The sequence below is a fragment of the Anomalospiza imberbis genome, chromosome 6, assembly GCF_031753505.1.
Source record: "Anomalospiza imberbis isolate Cuckoo-Finch-1a 21T00152 chromosome 6, ASM3175350v1, whole genome shotgun sequence".
Taxonomy (NCBI): Eukaryota; Metazoa; Chordata; class Aves; order Passeriformes; family Viduidae; genus Anomalospiza; species Anomalospiza imberbis.
The window spans coordinates 9,529,151-9,548,223 of record NC_089686.1 but is presented as its reverse complement, the minus strand read 5'-3'; the positions used below and the strand labels follow the sequence as shown (position 1 = coordinate 9,548,223).

The 19,073-nt window shown below is 39.4% G+C and overlaps 1 protein-coding gene and 1 long non-coding RNA gene across 8 annotated transcripts in view; both read left to right on the top strand.

The window, feature by feature from the left end:
* ASPG (asparaginase) overlaps positions 1-19,073 on the top strand; it is a 324,997-nt gene that overhangs the window by 189,583 nt on the left and 116,341 nt on the right. The window lies entirely within an intron of this gene.
* The window catches only part of LOC137475215 (uncharacterized), a 48,300-nt gene that overhangs the window by 9,108 nt on the left and 20,119 nt on the right, over positions 1-19,073 (top strand). The gene's annotated exons all lie outside the window — the stretch shown is intronic.

The following is a 19,073-nucleotide window of genomic DNA, read 5'->3' as shown; positions in this document are numbered from 1 at the left end:
AAAATAGAAAGGAATTGCCTGTATTTTTAAATTAGGATTTCTGGCATTTATGAACACAAATAGCTTCTATCTCAAAATACTTTGTTTCAAGCAAGCATCAAGTCAGTTGCTCCTTTTCCCCCCCTGCTAGGAAATAAGATTCAATTTATCAGAGCATCAAACTGATTAAAAAGACATTATCTGCTGTAGGGGCTCATTTAAAAGAGGTCTGGAGCTTCCACTGGGTTGCAGTGTTTGGTTGAATTCATTTCACACAGTAAAACTCCAATCTCTTAGCTTTAAAATTCTTTAACTCTTACTTTTGGAGTGAAATAACTAAGTTCTAAAGGTTCAGAAGCCATGCAAATTGCAGGGTGTTTTGTGGTGGTAAAGCAGCCCTGGAGGGTTTGCATTATGTAATGAGGAAGAAAGCTTGGCAATATGGACTGTGAGCCAGGCCCCCTAACCAGGCACTTCTTCTGTGGCTGGGTGATCCAGGCTCTGGGATTCCCTTGGGAAGGACTGGGAGCTGTTGCTGATGGCCTGGGCTGAGGAGTGCTCTGTCCTGCCTGCTTTAGGCAGCCACTCAAGGGATGGTCATGGGGGTAAGGTGGTAAACCTTCCTTACTTCTGTAATTCCTGGAGAGCTCTGGAGCTCTAGCTGAGGTAGGAGCTGAGCACTTTGAGAACGGCAGGCAAGCCTGGCTTTGAAAAACAGATGTGTGGGTTTGCCAGCTGAGATACTGTGACAGCATTACCAAGCAGGGAATCAGAGGAGTAAGGCCAGGAACATACAGGGTATGAAGGGAACTGGCAGGCCCTGAGGACTTCATGTCCAGCTCCTTTCTAGACCTTGGGGTTGGAATGAAATGTCTAGATACAGAATATTCTTATATACAGAATGTGTCTTTAATAGCTGACTGGATTTTTAGATACCAATTTATCTTGTGTTTTCGAGGAGAAAGTTGCCTTGCTGCAAGATTGGAAGTGGCCATTAAGACAAATTCTTATTTCATAATTTCCAGGTGTTCTTTGGGGAAACTCCTTATGGCAAGGAATTCAAGCCATGAGTCAAACAGTTATAATGCAAACAATATTATTCTAATCAAGGAAGCCTCTTCTGAAATAAACTATGAAAACAGAGGAGAATGTTTTATTTCTTCTTTAAGCTGTTGTTCAGGAAAGCATTTAATAATTTTAAGGCTCAGTGACTACAATGTGTCTTACACATATGTTAAAGTCTTTTCTTGACCAGAGGCATATTCCCAGTGGGAGACAAGCACTCATGGACTCTGTGCCTTGCTCCACAGGCCTCCTATTTGGTCTGAATTTGTATTTGCTACTACAATACAGTTATTTTCATACTTTTTTCGTTGGTCTGTTGGAGCCTGATGGGCTGCTGTTCTGACTACTGGGTTTGGGAAGAGAAGGAAGTTATTGTTGCCTGCACTTTCCCTAATCTCTCTGAGTATGAGAGAATGTATTTGCTGATGGTAGTTTGGGTAGGTGATAGCTGGGGATCAAGAAGGCATACATTTTGTGAGACCACAATAGCAGTGCACTGAAATGCTGGGGGTTGTTTGTACAATTTTACAGCAAGGCTGGATCACATTGTCATTAAAGTAGCATCTGCTGAATCGGGAGGGGAGGGCACCAGTGTAATGGTGTTTTTTGTCCTTTGAAGTGATTTCTGACCAACAGCTTACAGAGAAAATACTTTTTGTGTATTTCTCTAGTCCTGTAAATCCCCCGCAGATCTGATTGTTTTCACATTATGCTGCCCTTGGGAAGGCCCTTGGGAGCTGAGAACTCCCTGGTCTGTCGTGAGGAGCTCAAAATAAGTGTTTATAATCAAAGTAGAGCAGGCAGAGAAATGGTGGGGGATGAAAGACATGGAAAAACAAATTCAGAAAGGCAAATCATCTCTAATTCTTCTTGCAGCACACACCTGAGTGCCTCCTGCACAAGCTCTTTCCTGACTATTTCAAAAGCACATTCCACTGCATGCTGCATAAATGTCTAGGCAAAGGCTTCTGACTTGTTGGCCCTGAAGAGAGTGTGGCAAGCTGAAAGTGGGACTTGCTTGCCTGACATTTTTATCCTTTAACACCCTATTGTGGTTTGTCATTTTGATAAAGGTACAAAGGTGAAATAAAGTCAAGAAAGGGCACTTGTGTAGCCTGAAGAATATCCACTCAGTTGGTAAAACCTAGCTAAGAGGGTTCAATGTCTAAGTGAATCTTCAGTCATCTTTTTAAAGCTTGGAGATCAATGTGTTTTAATCATGTTGCATGCTATCAGTCAAGTGTAAAAACAAACTTCCTTTTAAAAAGATTAATTTACTTCATTTGCAAGAAACATACACTTAATGTTCAGGAGTTTTGATTTTTTTTTGAGAGCTCTTTGAATGTTAATTGAAGTAAGATTTCTATTTATATTTTCCATTTATATTTTATTAGAGTTGACAGAGGGGGGAAAATGAATAGCCATCTGCTAATCAGTTTATTTCCCATAATGAAAACAAATGTGCAGTTTCCCTAATCTGAAGGGCATAGAGCACTAACTTTACAGGGAGCCAGTTACTCACTGTCCAGGGAGGCTGCTTTCATCTTGCAGGAATAACTGTTTGTGCAGGACCTTGATTGTGAAATGCTGCTGCTAAAATCACCATGACTCTTGTCTGAAGCCAGAAGAGGCTTAGGTAGATGTTGCAGTTTGCAAGGCCTATAAAGCAGATGACAATGAGTATTGCTAGAGGCAGAAGGCTCTGGACCTGTGTCTCCAGCCTAAAAGTCACAGTTGTTACTGAAACTAAAAGAACAAGCTCTGCTGTGAAGTACAGCACACTGAAGGATGTGATATTGTGACTGTGGAGAAGCTTTGGGCAGGCTCCAATAGCCTCACTTTCTGCATCTAAGATGAGAAAAAATTGAGACTCGTAGTTCCCTCTTCCACTGCAGCTGGTCTAATGCTACAGGAAGCATGGACTGTAAAATAGAAGCTGTGCCAGGTGATGTCTGAGTAGTGGGGAGCTCTTGCAAATCCTCCTTAATTTCAAGTACATTGTAAAGTGGAGGGTACTTTTTCTGATCTAGTGGCTTGTAGCATGTTAGCAGCAAAGCTCAGAATGTTCTTGCTTCAAAATTGAGTTTGGGATCTGGATTAAGCTGGAAAGTTAATCTGTACAGTACAGGATGTGTCAGTGACAGACCCTGTACAAAATTAATCTCTCTGCACAAGCACAAAACAAAATCTAGCTATTTCCTAACCTCATGGAATCTGCCTGTATAAAGGTGATAGTGAGAGAGGTAAAAATTTATGTATTGAAAGTAATTTTTATTGATGTTTAATACAGTCAGTGAAGATGATATTGAAAGATTTCAGTGTTACTGTCAGGCAAATAAAAAAAGGGCAGCTTTAGGATGCCTGTGGGCTATGTTAGTCCGACCAGCATCCTGTTGTAGGGTCAATTTACAATATGAAAGTGCTAGTGTGAGAAGGGGGGGAAAAAAGAAAAAAATTTCCTTGCCAACATGTCGATAGAGGGAACAATTTTCCTTGCCAGCATCCTGGAGCAAGGATTTTTTTGTTTTCTATCTGTACTCACTCTTGCAAAAACTATTTCAGCATATAAAAACTATTTCAGTGCATAAAAAGTGCATGCTGAACGGGGGGTAGTTGTGACCCTTTTTGGTGCTGCAGTTCTCCTCAAGCAGAATCAAGTGAGGACCTGACAAGGTATCCTCAGGTGAGTCAGTCCATGAGTTGTGGCTCAGGTGCTGAAAAGCAGCAGTAAAACCTGGTCTGTATGGAGCTGGTGCTCCTGAGAGCTGGGCTGGTCCAGGGTTGCATTCCAGGCTTGAGCAGATGGAAGGGAATGGAGGCCCAGGAGCCCACAGAGAGCTTGGAGAGGGGAGGACTGTAGCAGCTGGGAGGGAGGTAACATGAGACAACTCTTTCCATAAAATTTTAGGTGCAGAAGTTACATGCTGCTGTTGAATTGTATGTTGTGCTTCTTCCTGCTTTTGAATCTTCCGGCTATGGGAATAAATCAGAAATCCTAGTTTTCCTAGTCAATTTAGCATGATGACTGTGATTGTAACAAATAAATACTTGAGTGATGAATACTGAGGAGTGAAAAATAAAACCCTTCCAAGCAGATTGGAACCCTGTTATTTTTCCCCTGGCTGCTCTGGCAGAGAGGAAGTCTGTGGAACAGGAACAGTAACTCATATCAGACTTGGTAGCTTCGTGCATCAAGCCTGTGTGAGCTTAGCAGTGCCATTTGGACTGGTCTGCTGAGAGACTGGATGAGGCTTGTCTTTTGGCAGAAATTGAGAAAAGAACCATCAAATTGGAATAGAAATATGAAAGCTCATTTCTGTGTTGAAAGCTTTTGGAAGCTGCAGCATTGTGACATGCCTCCTTCACAGCTTTGTGCTGTGTTGGTGATGTTTCCTACATGGAATCTGCAGTAAGGAAACACATTTATCACTATGAGCACAGAGGTGTTCACAGTCACTTGTTAAGGAAAATTTGTAGTTAAATGGAAAGCTGTGGACTTGGGAAAATATTTTACAGACTATGGCTGTTAAATGTTGAGCATCAAAGACACTCCTGAGTCCATTAAAGGATATGGCTTTATCAGAGATCTTTTTAAAAGATAGTAGTAGTATATTTTCATATTTGACCCCTCCATGTTAATGTGGAGGTTACCTGGACTGATCAACAATATGACATTACCTTAAAATCATAGTGCTTGTATAGCTTTTGAAATATTTGCTTCCTTTTGAAGGTAACTTCTCAGACTCTTCAATTCCTCTAGGAAAAGAAAAAAAGTAACTCTTGATTCATAGTTCACATTAGCTGCTTTAGTTTGGAAGGGTGTGGATGAGTATTTGAAAGTGAATGTGGATCATCATCTCAAACATGCCAGGGTTTGTTCAGCCTTTCAAAAGCAGTGTATTTTTATATGAACTCTACTTTAAGTGCTACATAAGCAGAAAAATGAGCTTTGTGTCAGTTCATATAGGAAGAAAACTGGCCAGGGCATCCTGAACTAAAATAATGTGACGTACCATGGATTCATGCTTTAGCCTGTCTGGACTGGAGTGCTTTCTAGTTTTTCTCCTTTGATACCTAATTTTAAGACTTCTCTCGTGGCTGTCCTGGTGTAACATGAATGCAACCATTCTTGTGATCCCTGCCATCTCGCCAGAGGCTTCTCTCCCTTTCCTGTATTTTAGGAAAGTGCTGATTCCCTGTTGTGTACTTTTTGGGAGAGATGTTAAATCAGATTGTCTCCACATAACTCTGACTTTGAGATAAATCTTGTAGAGAACCTGAAATGCATGGCTGTTTTCCCCAGAGTGAATGAACCAAGTGCTAAATTCATGTGCAGTCTAAATTTGCCTGTAGCTTTTGATTTGAACTACTCAGCTGATGCCCGTTGCTGACATTTGATTTGCCTCTAGCCTGTAGCACACTGATATTCAGGTGTCTGTATATTCAGGTATCTGTGCTTCAGCATGAAGCTCAAGGGCAAGGACACAGATGGATGCAGTAAACTTTCCACAGAGGGACAGACCAGCAGTTATTGGCTGAGAAGTGACCCGTGTAGGTTGTATGCATAGGCATGAATTTAAAGTTCTGCAAGCAATTCTGGCTCAAGCACTTGCTCCGTGTCCATGTGCTTAGTGTGAATATTTTTAAAGGTTGATTTTGGCCCATGTTTATCAACTCTGTGTAGAATAAGCTGGTAGGTGAAGTTTTGGAGGTCTTTGAAATTGCAGCTCCAAGAGATTTCATTTTTGCATCAATTAAGTTCTGGTAATATCTCTAGCTTGTAAAAAGGAACCTTGTAAGGAGAGGAGTGCATCAGTTTAATGTTCATATGGTAATTACCTATTTTGGGGTGACATTTAGTAGACTGAAGTTCACTGCTCTTCATTTTATCCTTTTGTATGAGGATTACTGGAAAAGAACGTGTGCTTAACATTTTGGGATGTGACAAAGGAGGAGAAAATTATACCCCTTGGCTTTGCTCTTTTGATCTTGTATTTTTACCAAGGTGAAAATGTAGTGTGAGTCAGATGTTAGCTACAAAGTACATCCAGGATATTTTTGGGTGGGACTTGCAGAGAAACTGGTCATTCAGATAGCAAAAGCATTTCTTTCAAGGAGGAGAACTTTTTTCAGCACCTATCAGTCCTTTCAACATTTGTGGTTATTCAGACTATGCAGCTGCTTTGCAGCAGCCAGGAGCTCAGTTAAGTTTGGTGAAATTGGAAATAGAGTGAAGATATTAAATCTGTTGTGTTTGATTATACCTGAATGTCAATTTCATATTATCAGCAAAATAAAGGATCTGTGGCTTGTTTTATTTTACTGTTTCTTATGAAAGCCACATCAACACATCTATGACTTTTAAATGCAAATAATTAACATGTGTCCAAAAATTATAACAGGGGTACAAACCTGAGTTTCAACCAATGAAAATAAACCCAGTAGTATTTACCTCCATGTTTATCACTCTTCATTTTAGATTTGAGAATGAGCAATTGGACATTTGAGAATTAGTGATTTTAATAACAACCAAAGTTAAGCTTTCTGGCACCTTGGGAGGATATGGTGTGTTTGAAACAGACTAAATGTCTCTTAAGGCTTCATGGGGGACTACCAGAACTACACCAGATGATCATAGCTGTTTCTTTTAAAATAAGTATTGTATACTCTTCTAAAAACTCTTCTAGTTCTTTCCTGAACTAACCATAAAAGCAAAGTTTGCTGCTCAAATGAAGTGCCAGAATCTGTCTAGTGCAAATCTAGCAGCCAGAGAAGTTACTTTAGATTATAAAGTAACTTGAGGATCTGTTTCAATTTTTATTGTTCTGATAGAGGTTTTGTCTGAAAAGAAAGGCCAGTACAATTGGCTGCAGTTTAAAGGAAAGTCTGCAAAAAATTTTTTATGTAAAGTTATATTAGGTTAACTGATTTGCTTTGAAAAACATAAAATCTATTTAAAAGCCAACCAAATTAACCAAACATGTAAAAAATTGGGATTATAGCTGGTGATTTAATCTAACTGAGAATTTTTACATTTAGGGATTTTTCCAAATTATCTAAAATTGGTGTTATTGGTTTAAAAATTAACAACAATAACAAAGAGATGCTTCACAGGGTTACATCCATATTTAAGTAGAAATGCTCACTTTGAAATTGAACCAGAAGTACTTTTAAAAGTTGTATTTCCTCTAATGTTATGGGATAGTTTGTGTTGAGTTAATCTGAGGTTCTGCTTTGATTTTTTTATGAAAGAGAACTAACTGCTCACTACATTTAGCACATCTGTCACAGTAACTTTCAGATGCAGTTTCTTTCAGACTCTGAAACACCCCTTTTAACTAAAGAGCATAATATAGAGATATTTGCTGAATAGAAATATACCACAGTCTCATCTCTAAAAAACCTACTGTACCAGAAGGGCAAGATCAGAGTTTCTTCTTCTTCTCTAAGAAGAGGAGTTTTATTATTAAAATGTTTCTTCAGAGTGTCTTGCAGGGTCAGAAATCAAAGGTCATGAAGGTAGAAGGCAGGCTTTATTTATTTCTTCCCAGCTGCTCTAATTAAAGGGTCAGAAGCAACCAGAGAGTCCCAGTTCCTTTTGGTTCTCAGTAAGCCTCTGCAGTTTATTCTGGAATGGGTGGAGAGAAGGGAGGATAAAATAGACATGTCCTTCTGGCTACTGATCTTTTAGAGTCTTTGATCACTGTCTTGATTTTTATCTCCCTTGCAAGAGGAAGGAACAGTAAATTAAATAACTGAATTTAAGCAGTCATTCATCTGATGTAGGGAGGAGTTCTGGAAGAGGAAGGAAAGAGTGCTGCTGCTGCTCTGAGTTGCAGAAAGAACCATGTAGCAATTTCACTTTATAATTGTCTGTCTGCTCTGGCCTTAATGTTTGTCTTTAACGTTGTTCAAATGTATGCATGCTTTTAAATTTCTTTGTTCTTGTTTTTCTGTCTAAAAAATGTGCTGGAGAAATAAACCCAGCAGGTGGCTAAGGCAGTGAGGGTAACTGCAGCTGCCCTCTGGGCTGTGCATAGAAGCAGGTGAATCTGAGCATCTGAAGAGTGTTTATGGACCAGAAGGTGGTGTGTGCTCTGCACCAAGGCATCTGACCTGGATGCCATGGTCTTAGGGTGCCCTTACAGGCTGCTGTGCTGCAGGAATCCTGGGGCTGTTCTAATGTGCAGCAGAATGGTGCCCACTCTCCTTTCCTTGCTCTGAGAGCTTGGAATTTTTTGCTTATGATGGAGGCTGTGCTATTAGATTTCTGTATCTATACATGAACATCTTTATGTACATGTGAGCTTGACTGGCTTTGGTAGATAATTGATTTACCTCATTCATTAATTTGCAGAACACATTGCCATGAGGACTGAGGCTGAGGGTTTACACATTCCTGAAACAATTACACTGGCTAAATCTCAATTGTGTGCAGGTTAAGGGTGGAGAAGAAGCAGGATTTGCTCTGTTAATAGTGGTCTTCTTCCTGGCTGCCACCTGGGCTGATGGATTACCCTGTTTTGTACTTGCCATAAGCACCTGGGTGAATTGCTTGAAATGAAGTATTAATTGAAGGCAATTAACATTGAAGATGTGCTTCCTAATCTCATCTTCAGAGCACCAGGTTGCAAACATTACTTTTTGACTGCAGAACTTGTAACATGAGTTATGTTTCAGTGGAGTCAGCCCTATTGCTCTTACAAGGAAGCACTGATGTTTTCAGTTTTTCAGCTTTCATCGTGAAGCTTAATGCCTGTTGTTAATCTTAAAGGCCTGTCAGCCTTATTTCAAGCTACTGTTTGAGATATTTGGTTAAGCATTTTGGTAAGAAGTTTGAAAAAGTGGTTCAATTACTCTAATAATGTCTCCAAATGCATGTGAACAATGATGGCCTTTCTAACTGCTCCCTGAGTATCGAAAACATGGCTCATTAGGGTCTGGTTTTTGTGAAGGTGGATGACATTAACTGTACCAGCTGTAGAAGACCTGGCATTCAGCCTTTAGTTGATCTGTGAAGATTGTCTTAAATTTTATTTTCTTTAAAAAAATATTTAAAATAAGTATGTAATCTGGATCTGCTTCTATTATTTATAAAAGTTCCTTTTGAATAGAGTAAGCACAAAATTATACATTAAATTAAGCTCTTTACAGTTACCAACAATGTAAACCTCTGAAAACATTATTTGGGGAAGAAGGATGATAGTATGGGAAAAAATTGATCAGATTTGACATAAAGGGAAACTCTGATTGTGGACTGAAGTCCTGAACATAATGAAGACTATTACTATAGGAATGATGATGCTACACAATACACAACAAATATTTATGTCCAGGCTGGTGGCTGATTACAGCCTCCTGGAAGCATTAGAGAATTCATCTTTTAATCTTCTCTAGAGGAACTATTTTGGAGCCACTTGGGGACAGTGACTACAGCACCATGGAAGCTGTTGGAGTGCAGTCAGTCCATGGCCAGGTAGCTGATGTAGACATTGCATTATATCACCCACTATTTTAACTTGTGCAGAAATTATACAGCAATGCCAGGTCCCCCAACTAGCAGTGATGAAAAACATGAGCTTCACATGTGGTACAGGGTTCTTGTGCTGTTGTAAGTGGCATATTACAGATGGGTAAATGGAACTTCTCTCCTAAGCAGTTTTTCTAAACCTTGTTAAATGCTGATGTTCCATCCTTTTAATTACAACAAGCTGGCATTCATGGTAGTGTGTAATCAAGAAATGGAATATTTTACAACACCTTTTATCCCCTGACATGTGGTGAGGAAAAATACCAGTCTCTTTTTAACCATGTGCTTCATCTGTCATAGGGCAAGGTTTGTCCAGTTTTCCCATGCACGTAGGTTTTCATTGCTGGTGCAGTTTCCGTGAATGTCCACATTGCCCATCTGTTTTTGTTTCTGAAGTGAACCTAATTGTACGTTATTAGGTGATGTGTACTAATCTACTGGCCTGTGCATAATAAAACAACTGTGCATGCATTGTAATGGCATATTTAGCTGAGTGGTGTTGCTTGTTTTGTTGTGCTTCTGTCGTTGCCAGTAGTTTCAGGATGCCATTACAATGTATGTGAATCTTGCCTGTTCCCAGGCCCCCATCCCTACTGCCAGACTTTGTGTGGAGCTGGAGTGACAAGTTGTGGTGCTTTATGCATGATTAGTTACTCTAAATAGTTTTCATTCCTATTTAATGTCTATTCTAGAATGGTCTTTTCCTCAGTTTTTTGCACCCTCTTTGCTGTACACCTTATCCCCTCCTCTTCATTTATAATATTTGTAAATGATTAACTATAGCCCCCCTGAAATGCTCAAGACTCTGTGCTCTTTGTATTCAAGGATTTCCAAGCTGAAAAATCAAATTGTTTCTTGGTTTTGGGCCAGTGGAGGGTTTAAATGTCACAGAAGTGGTATGTTCAGACTTTAAGGGTAAAGCTGGTCTACTACTGCTTGTACATATTCAGTGCTGGTTGTGAATGAACTGTTGACAGGTCTGCTTTTTGACTAAAACAAGAATGAAAAGTAAAGAAAAAGGAGACCAGTTAAAAGCACAACAGGTAAAATGTGATCTCAGTAACTTGTAGGGTAGGTTTTAACCTGTACTCTTAGATGCAAGAGACTTGTGTTCCTTACAGTTTCAGGACAAAGCTGCCATTGCTGGTATTCAAAGCAGAATTAATTAATTTTGATGAATATGTAAAAAAAAAAAAATAGATACTCTAGACATCCAGTCATCCCATTTATATATTTACCAGATTGACTGAAGAGCTATTTGGTTTTGTTTTTATGCTGGGATGGGCAAATGCAGATGCCTGCCTGAAATTTCACTGGTTGCTGCTGCTCAAGAGCTTCCCATGCTTTTTTGTAGTCAGAAGCTGTTAAAAACACATCAATCTGGATGAAGATGCATTTTATTGGGTAAACTAGAATTAAGTTACCAATAACCCCTCTAAAGGTCTAGTTCCCAAAACTCCTCTTAGAACAGAACCTGTGGATCCTCTAGGGGTTCATGCCCTAAATTTACAGTAATTCTTTTCAGAGATGTGTGCATAAAACCTCTGGGTGAGATGGTATTTAAATGTGGGTCTCTAGACATTTGGCCATGTCTCCAGGTAAGATGGACTCTAACAGGCTTAACATGATGTTTTCCCCTTTCCATGACAGATGTTTCCAGGAACAATGTTACAAGGAGGAGAGGCAGCCATTGCTGGGGCTGAAAGCCTTGTGAAGGGTGAAGCAATGCAGCATTCTCAGATAATGGGAATGAGCCATAACAGTCCTGTGCATTTTGACTACCAAAGGTTTGGTTGCTTGTAGAGGCATCAAGTAAAGGAATCAAAGAACTGTGCCTGCTGTTTGCACAGGGTTTTACGTGAATACACCATGTGAAAACTCTTGATTAGTTTTACATTTAAGTGATTCTACTTGCTGGGCTTTGAACACCTTCTACTGAGATCTGCAGATTCCCACACTGGGGAAAATCTTCCCTGTTTTGCCAAGGCTTTTTAAATTAGAGCTTCTGATTTCTACACACATCCTTTTATTTGGCCTTGAAACTACACAATGCTATTTTGCTTTCTTTAGGCAAGAATTATTTTGTGTTTATTCTCACACAAAAGAAAGAGAATGTAGTGATAAATTAGTCAGTTCCTCAGCTGGCATAAATCGGCATAGTTCCACTCATTGCCCTAATTTAAATCCAAATTTTATGAAATTGTTTCAAATAGGCTCGCAGAATGAATTAAGTTGATAGGAAAAAATCCTTAGGTGCTTAAAATCCAAGTCTAATTTTCCAGTAGAAGGGCATCAGCTGCTGCCTTGTGCATTCACAACCTCATGTTGGCTGCTTATGGCTCAGTAACTGATATTGGCTGTGAAGGAGACACTTGGCTGCTCCTTTGGCCAGTGGAGAAGAAATGTTGGCTTCTGGTTCTTGTGAAAGAGCAGAGCTATAAAACGAGGAAATAATAAAACATGATGAGTAGGTTAGGGTCACAAAATACTGCAAATAGAAGCATACTGGTCTCTCTGCTCTTTTTAAAGTACTTTGTATGTTGGCTAGGCAGCTTCCTGGATGTCTGCCTCACTTTAACTCTTTGGTTGTCTAAAGGTGTTGTTGGTAATCAGTGACATGTAAAGGAGGGGGGGAAATAAACTGTTGGTGATCTTTTGTGTAAATTAAGGTTGAAACAAGTGTTTTCTTGAAATAGTTTCTTTTCAGACCTTTATTTTACTTTGGCAATGATGCCTCCTCTATCCAGCTCTCATGCCCAGAAGTCTTGGTAGTGTATAGGGCAGTACAGATGAATTGCAGTGACCAGTACTTCTGTTAATGTGTTTAGACTGGAACTTTCAACCCATCTAATTTTGTGCAATTTCTGCTTTGTCTAGAGAATTACAGGAAAGCAAATATGAAAGAATAGTGTAGCTTGTCAGAGGCTGCTGTGCCAGGAAATGTGAGCAATTGCCAGCAGTGATGCACAGCCATGACTTGGTATTTACATGTGAGCTTTTTGCTTCACAGGGGTAAGCTGTCCTGGCTTTAATAAAGCCCTGAACAGTCAGAAGATATGGAGTCAGCAGGAGTTCTGTTACCAATAGCTTTGAATATGAGTTTGTGTGAGCACTGAGCAATGCTGGGTGTTCCAGGGTGAGGGAAAAGAAAGAATAAAACTGCAAGTCAGGCCCATTGCACTGTATCTGTAATGTCTATGTGGATTTCATAGGAAAGTTGAACAAGAGTGTGTAGGGCTTTACTGCTGAGTCTTACATGGATGACCTTGTACTGTGTGAAGGATTTGATTTCAAGCAAAAGCTTGGAAGTGTTGTGTATCACTATCCTTTCTGCACCAAAGCTCAACCTTGTGGATTCCACGTTTATTTTTGTAGATTTTTTCCTGAGCTTTTACAGGCTAGTATTTTGTAATTTTTTCCACCCCTTTTGCTGCTGCATACAAATACCAGGCTAATTATGGGATGGTACAGACCATTGTAACATGAATGCATAATTGGTACAGTTAGCTAGAAAGACTAAGTGGCTTTTGAGCTTGGTGCTCAATACCAGTCAGAACCCATCCAGGTGAGTTGGAGAGATGGGTAAAAGTCCTGCTGTGGACACGGACTGAGGGAACATTCTGTGTGAAAACTCAGTAGCCTGCTATTAGGGCACAATAGCTTTATGAGCCATGAGAAGATCTTTTGCCCATGGAATGCCCACCCAGGAATGTCCACCTGTGTGCAATTCCACCAGGTCTGCGGCTTAACAGATGGTCCTGACTAATGAAAAGAGTCATTTTAATTAGTCCATCTAAAGACATTTATTCACACTGGTGGGCTCTCCCAATAAAGTTTCAGTGACTAGGATCTGTGTTGCTGGCTTCCAGCAGTCACCATCTGTTTGGTGGCAGAAACTGGCTGTGGTATCACTGCATGTATTTCCCACTCCAGTGGGCTGGAAACAGGTTTAAAGCGTGGGGAAGGAGGGGGAAAGGTCTCCTGGTTGCTGCCTACAGCAGTTTGAAAGATGTGGTATCCCTGCTTCCAGACCTAGGATTACAACAGCTTATCCTGCTATCTCTAGCAGCAGTTTTGGAAAGCAGCTTTGGAAATCATGCTCATTTCCTCTGGCAGCAGATTTTAAATATTTGAGAATACCTTAGGTGTATTTGCTAAGGCTCTTTCTTAGGCTGTTGGCCTATTTCTTAATTGAATATAGAAAATCCCTTTATTTTTAATGACTGTTAGAAAATTATCTAAAATAATTAGAATTAGAAATGTCTTGCAAGTAATGCTTATTCTGGGAGTACAGTAGTTTGCATGTTAAAGGAACCTCACTGGCTGCATATTAAAGTGAACCATTTAATGGCAACCATTCAATTAAAAATTGGAGGGATGGCAAAGAGTTGGAGCAGCACAATAGAAGATTTGCAAGGCTTTATTGCCCATGACTAGTTCATTTCTGTCCTCTGCATATTGACAAACTAGTTTAGTTAAAGGGATAATTATGCCAGGGGGAAACTACAAAATTTCTTGGAGAAGAAACACAGGCTATGGATGAGACAGGAATTGTGGGAGTTGAGAATCCTTTAGGATAATTCTGACAGTAAGTTTTGTTTACATATTTGATCTACTTACATCCCTTCCCTCGATGGCTCCTAGATCCTCCTCATTCCCAAACCCTACAAACAAACTCTGTTTTATTCAAGCTTTAATTTTCAGGCCTGTTTTAATGAAAACTTTTTACAGGAAAAGGACAACAGTAATATTAGATTCAATAAAGACTTCTGGATAAGGTTTGATCAGACAAAGTCAGAAGTTTGAGAGACCTTCCAAATCATTGTGCCTGATGTCTTCAAGTAAATAAAGGTATATTTCATTTATTTTCTGATTTATGTGGTTTGATTTTCATGTCTTTCAGCTTTTGCTGAAATTCTTTTTCTATGTAAAAGCTAAGGCACTGATGCCAATAACATTTCTCTAGGGGATATTACTTAAATAATCGTCCAAATCATGAAACATACTAAAATAACAAGATTTGACAATATTTTTATATTAGTCAAAGGCAAAGATCTGGTAGAAGCAGTGATGCCCATTTTGGATTAGTGCATTTATTTTGATAACTCCTCCCTCCCCTGCGTTAATGTGATCAGATTTTCGTTGTTAAATCACCTGCCATTCTCAAATGGCCTGAAGGGCAGCCTTGGGGTCATCTTCACTCCAGCTGTCAGTATTACTTGTGGAACTCCTCCTCCTTCAGGCTACATTTACCTGTTGTTGTGTGGATAGTTGCCATTTTGTTGACACTGAGAGACTGACTTTTGGCAGATAAATGTGGCTGACCTTTCCTCAGAAGGACCCAGAGTTTTTTTTTTTTTTCAGAGACAAATTGGTTTAAAAGGCAGACTCATGCCAGGTTGTGTGCAAATCACTTTACAGATGTTTCCCACTCCCAAAACCTACAGCTTGGCTACCCAAGTTGTAATTTTTTTTTGCTGTACTGTCTAGTCATGGGACAGAATTCTTCTGTTTGTCAAACACAGATCCAGGCTGTCCTTACACTAATGTGTCTCTGTTAAGTACAAGATGGCAAACACCATCATGTAGCTCTGGGCAGACTCAGATGTAGCTGCAGGCTATTGCCAAGCACCACACACAGTCATGGTCACAAAAATGAAAGGATGTGCACATTTGCCATGAGGAGCTTCATAAGGGAAAACAGAAGGATATATTGGAGAGCTCAGTAATGAGTGTGAGATTGGCTTGTGGGCTGGTTGCAGGTAGAAAACAGGTGATAAATGACATGCAAGAGCTTCAGAAAAATAGCATTTATATAAATTAATGGGAGAATATCTCATAAGAACTCTTAAATGAAAAAAGAAGCCTCTGGTTCAGGAAACAGAACAGTAAAACTGGAGAAATTTGACTATAGATTTACTCAGTTCTAATATGTTTCCTGTGACATCCATTGCTAGCCATCACCTGAGATAGATTTACTTGGCTTGGTTTGTTTCAGAGTAATCTTGATTTTATATTTATACGTAGGTAAAGTCTGCTTAAGATGCTACACTGGACCAAGGGCTGGTGTCAGATGTGCTCTATTGTTCATGCCCGGAAGACTGGGACAGTTGAAGGTGACACTTTTAGTGGCTAAAAGGAGGATTCACCAGAAGGTATCTGTCATGGGCTACCTCCTCTGCCACTCATACAGAGCCCACCAAAGCCAGTCCAATGGTTCCCACACAGTGAAGGAATTCCAGAAGTTAATATGGGGTATGACTGGAAAGGAGAATGCAAGCATAATTTAGACACAGTCAAAGATGCTTCGTGAAGACCAGATAAATGGTGAAAATGGCTTGATGGTTATCCTCAGGCAAGCTTTAGCTAAGAATTACTAGGAGACCCTTTTGGGTGGAGAGGAACTGTAGGGGACAATTCAGGTTAAAGCAGATAAATGGTTTTTAGACAAGTTTTCTGTTGAAGCCCTACCTGTCTGAAGCCATATTCATCTGCATGACGCATTTATGGAAGGTTTTTCCCCAGCTCAATATTACTTTTTGGGGGAAAGGAAGTAAAGGGGTGCTGAGCTCCTATTTTAGCCCTGAGCACAATATGGAAATCATTAATCTGGGTGATCCTTTGAAAAATTCTCATGCTAATTAGGTAGACTGAGATTTTCCCATATGAGTACCTTTGCAAGGCTTATTGTCTAGTCTGAGATAGATATCTCTGTCTCTGGTTTTAATAAAAATATCAAACGATGTCAGTTCTATTTCATTGTGAAACAGCAAAAAAGAAGGCAATTAAAGCTCAGGATCTTTCATGGCATGGGAAAACTGATTCACATCCAGTTCTACTTCAGCCAGACTAGACAGCACAGTTCATGTTTTGAGATTATAAACAATATCATGCAAAGAGGTAGCTGGATAATAAACTGGACTGAAGGGTGGATTTTGTAAAGGCCAAGATCTTAAAATACTTGGGAAAGAAGGTCCTAATAGGCAGAAACATTCATAAGAAGAGGAAAAATGAGGTGAAAATAGACATGAGGGAGAAGGGAGTTTACTGAGGAAGTAATGGGCTGAAAATTAGGAAGCCAAGAGAGATCTGTGTGATGAGAGAAGTAGTGAAAGGTGAGTTGCAGGCAGGAGGAGGAGAGGCAGAGCAGAAGTGATCCCTGGTTTGGAGACCTATCAGTCCAAACACTTGATCCAAAGGTTATCATAGTGTGAATTTTCACATAAGCTTTGTCTCAAGACTTTAGGCTTCTGAGGTTTCATCTAAATCAGATTGATTATTTAGTTATTGAAAGGCAATGCAGTTACACCTGTCATCAGTTATTTTCATGGTATTTAAGTGGTAAATATTCTTGCTGTTGCTGCTATGTTATTGTTGCATTTCTTGTTCCATATGTCTTCATTGGGATGTCCAGCTTGAATGAGCATCCTTGAATTTCTCTAATAACCTGAGTTGCCTCAAGTGCATAGACTGAGTTCAAGTGAAGCTGTTGCTTTCTTTCCTGATCACATTTATGGTCTAGATTAAGCAAAGGTGAGGTATGGCTTGGGTTGGTCTCTCAGGCTTGAATCTCCCTTTACAAATTCCCTGCTGAGGAGAGTTTGTTTCTAAACCTTTTACAGAGAAAATCCTGTGTTGCTAAAGAAGAATTTAATTCAATCCTTATAGTAACAGACAACTGTGAGGATTCTGTTTATCCAAAGGACATGTGTAGCACTAAACCTGACATTCACTTATGCTCCCTCTGATATGCTGGAATAAGTTTTAGGCTTTTCCCCTACAGTAAATTTCTTTCAGTGCCTTTAGCTTCTTTCTACAGAAAGAGATGCCTGGAAAACCTGAGTTAATGCTCTTATTGCATATGTTTGGGCTTTCTCTGTCTATATCACTATTTGAGCTCTGAAGATTATAGCAGTTTGGGGAGGTTTTAGTTGAAAAAGCCTAAAATTGAAGTGGATCTGAAGACATGAGGATCAGAAAATCTTCTCAATAGATCTTTATGAGAGATGCAGCAATGCACATTTGTTCAAGTTCTTGGATATCAGACAAGGATTCAACTCTGTTCCTTTAACTGCTTCAAACAATAGAAGATGTAATCTCTGATGCTTTTAGCTCAAGTTGTAGGCATTTATGTTAGTGATATCTGAGCAATTTGTCAAAGTAATAAAGTTTTCTGAATTTTCTTCTGCATTTCACTGAATTCCTGTCATGCTCAAGTACCCAAGTGTCTGCATTTCAAAAAGCTGATTCTTGGTCAGATAGAGACAGGTCTTGGTGAAAGAACATATTCTGACGTTTTAAAGTTTATTTATTTTACTTTATAGCAGAACAAAATGTGTTTTTTTTTTCTTGTGTGAATTGAAGCTAGATTGAAGCATTATTTTCCAGAAAAAGCCCTGATTTCACTCTGAGACTCTGAAAATGAGAGAAAATTTTATCATGGACCTTGCCAATTCTATGATCAAAAATGTCATTAAAATCAGTAACATTCTTTGCAACATCTTTTAACAGAAATTCCATGGTCAGAGCTTCTTTGAGCAGAGATATTCATTATCATTCCAGCCTGTGTGCTTCATTTTTAGAGTTTTTGTGATTTGAAGTTTTCCAAATGATTAAGTTCCTCTGTGAAGGAGCATAAATCAGCAACATGCAGAACAAAAAGAGGAGGGAAAGAGAAAAATGGGTTGCTGAGAGAAATGGAAAAAAAACCCCATAATAATTACAATGCAAATTGAAAACCAATGCAAGGATGTATTTTTATCTTTTTTTAGCTGTCTTCATCTGGGTTACCCTTCCCTTTTCTTTCATGAACATTGTCTGAGCTTTAGTTATAAAGCATGAACAAGAGAAGTTAATTTTAGCTTTTCTGAGTTATGGTTGTGCTTTCATTTTCCTGCAGGTGTTCTGCACAGCAAGACAAGCTTGCTTGGTCTGTTGCACACTGCCCACAGAACATTACTAACATGCAGCTGTGCAGAAACATCTGGACAGCTTGACTTGAAAGCATTCTGAATGCGTGCATGTGAATTTTTCCTCTAGTCATGTAGGCATGATATGTAGTGTGTTCCATGGGCCATTGCTTCTCTAGCCTCAGCAGTGGAGGACTTTGTCTCCTTGTTTCTGGTTTGTTATTTTTGTCTCTTGCAAATTTTTTAAAAAATACTTCTTGCCTCTTGCAGTAAGGCTGGAGCACACATGAGCTTTATAGCTGGGATGGACAAATGAGAAACTGCTTGTTCCCAGCTGTCTTGTAAGCTTTTCTATAATTAGAGAACTTTTTGAGAATTCAGCAGTTCCTGAAGCTGCTCTAGGTAATAAAAAAATTAAAGGTATAATTTTTCTTAATTGGCTTTCCTGCTTGGATTTACAACCCAAATCCCCAAATACCTGTGTTTTGGACCCAGAGGTTTGAATCAACCCTCAATCCTCTTGTCCAATAGCATGGAGGAGAATGTTTGAAGTTATAGTTCATTACTAATATATTGCTTGTTGTTCTTTG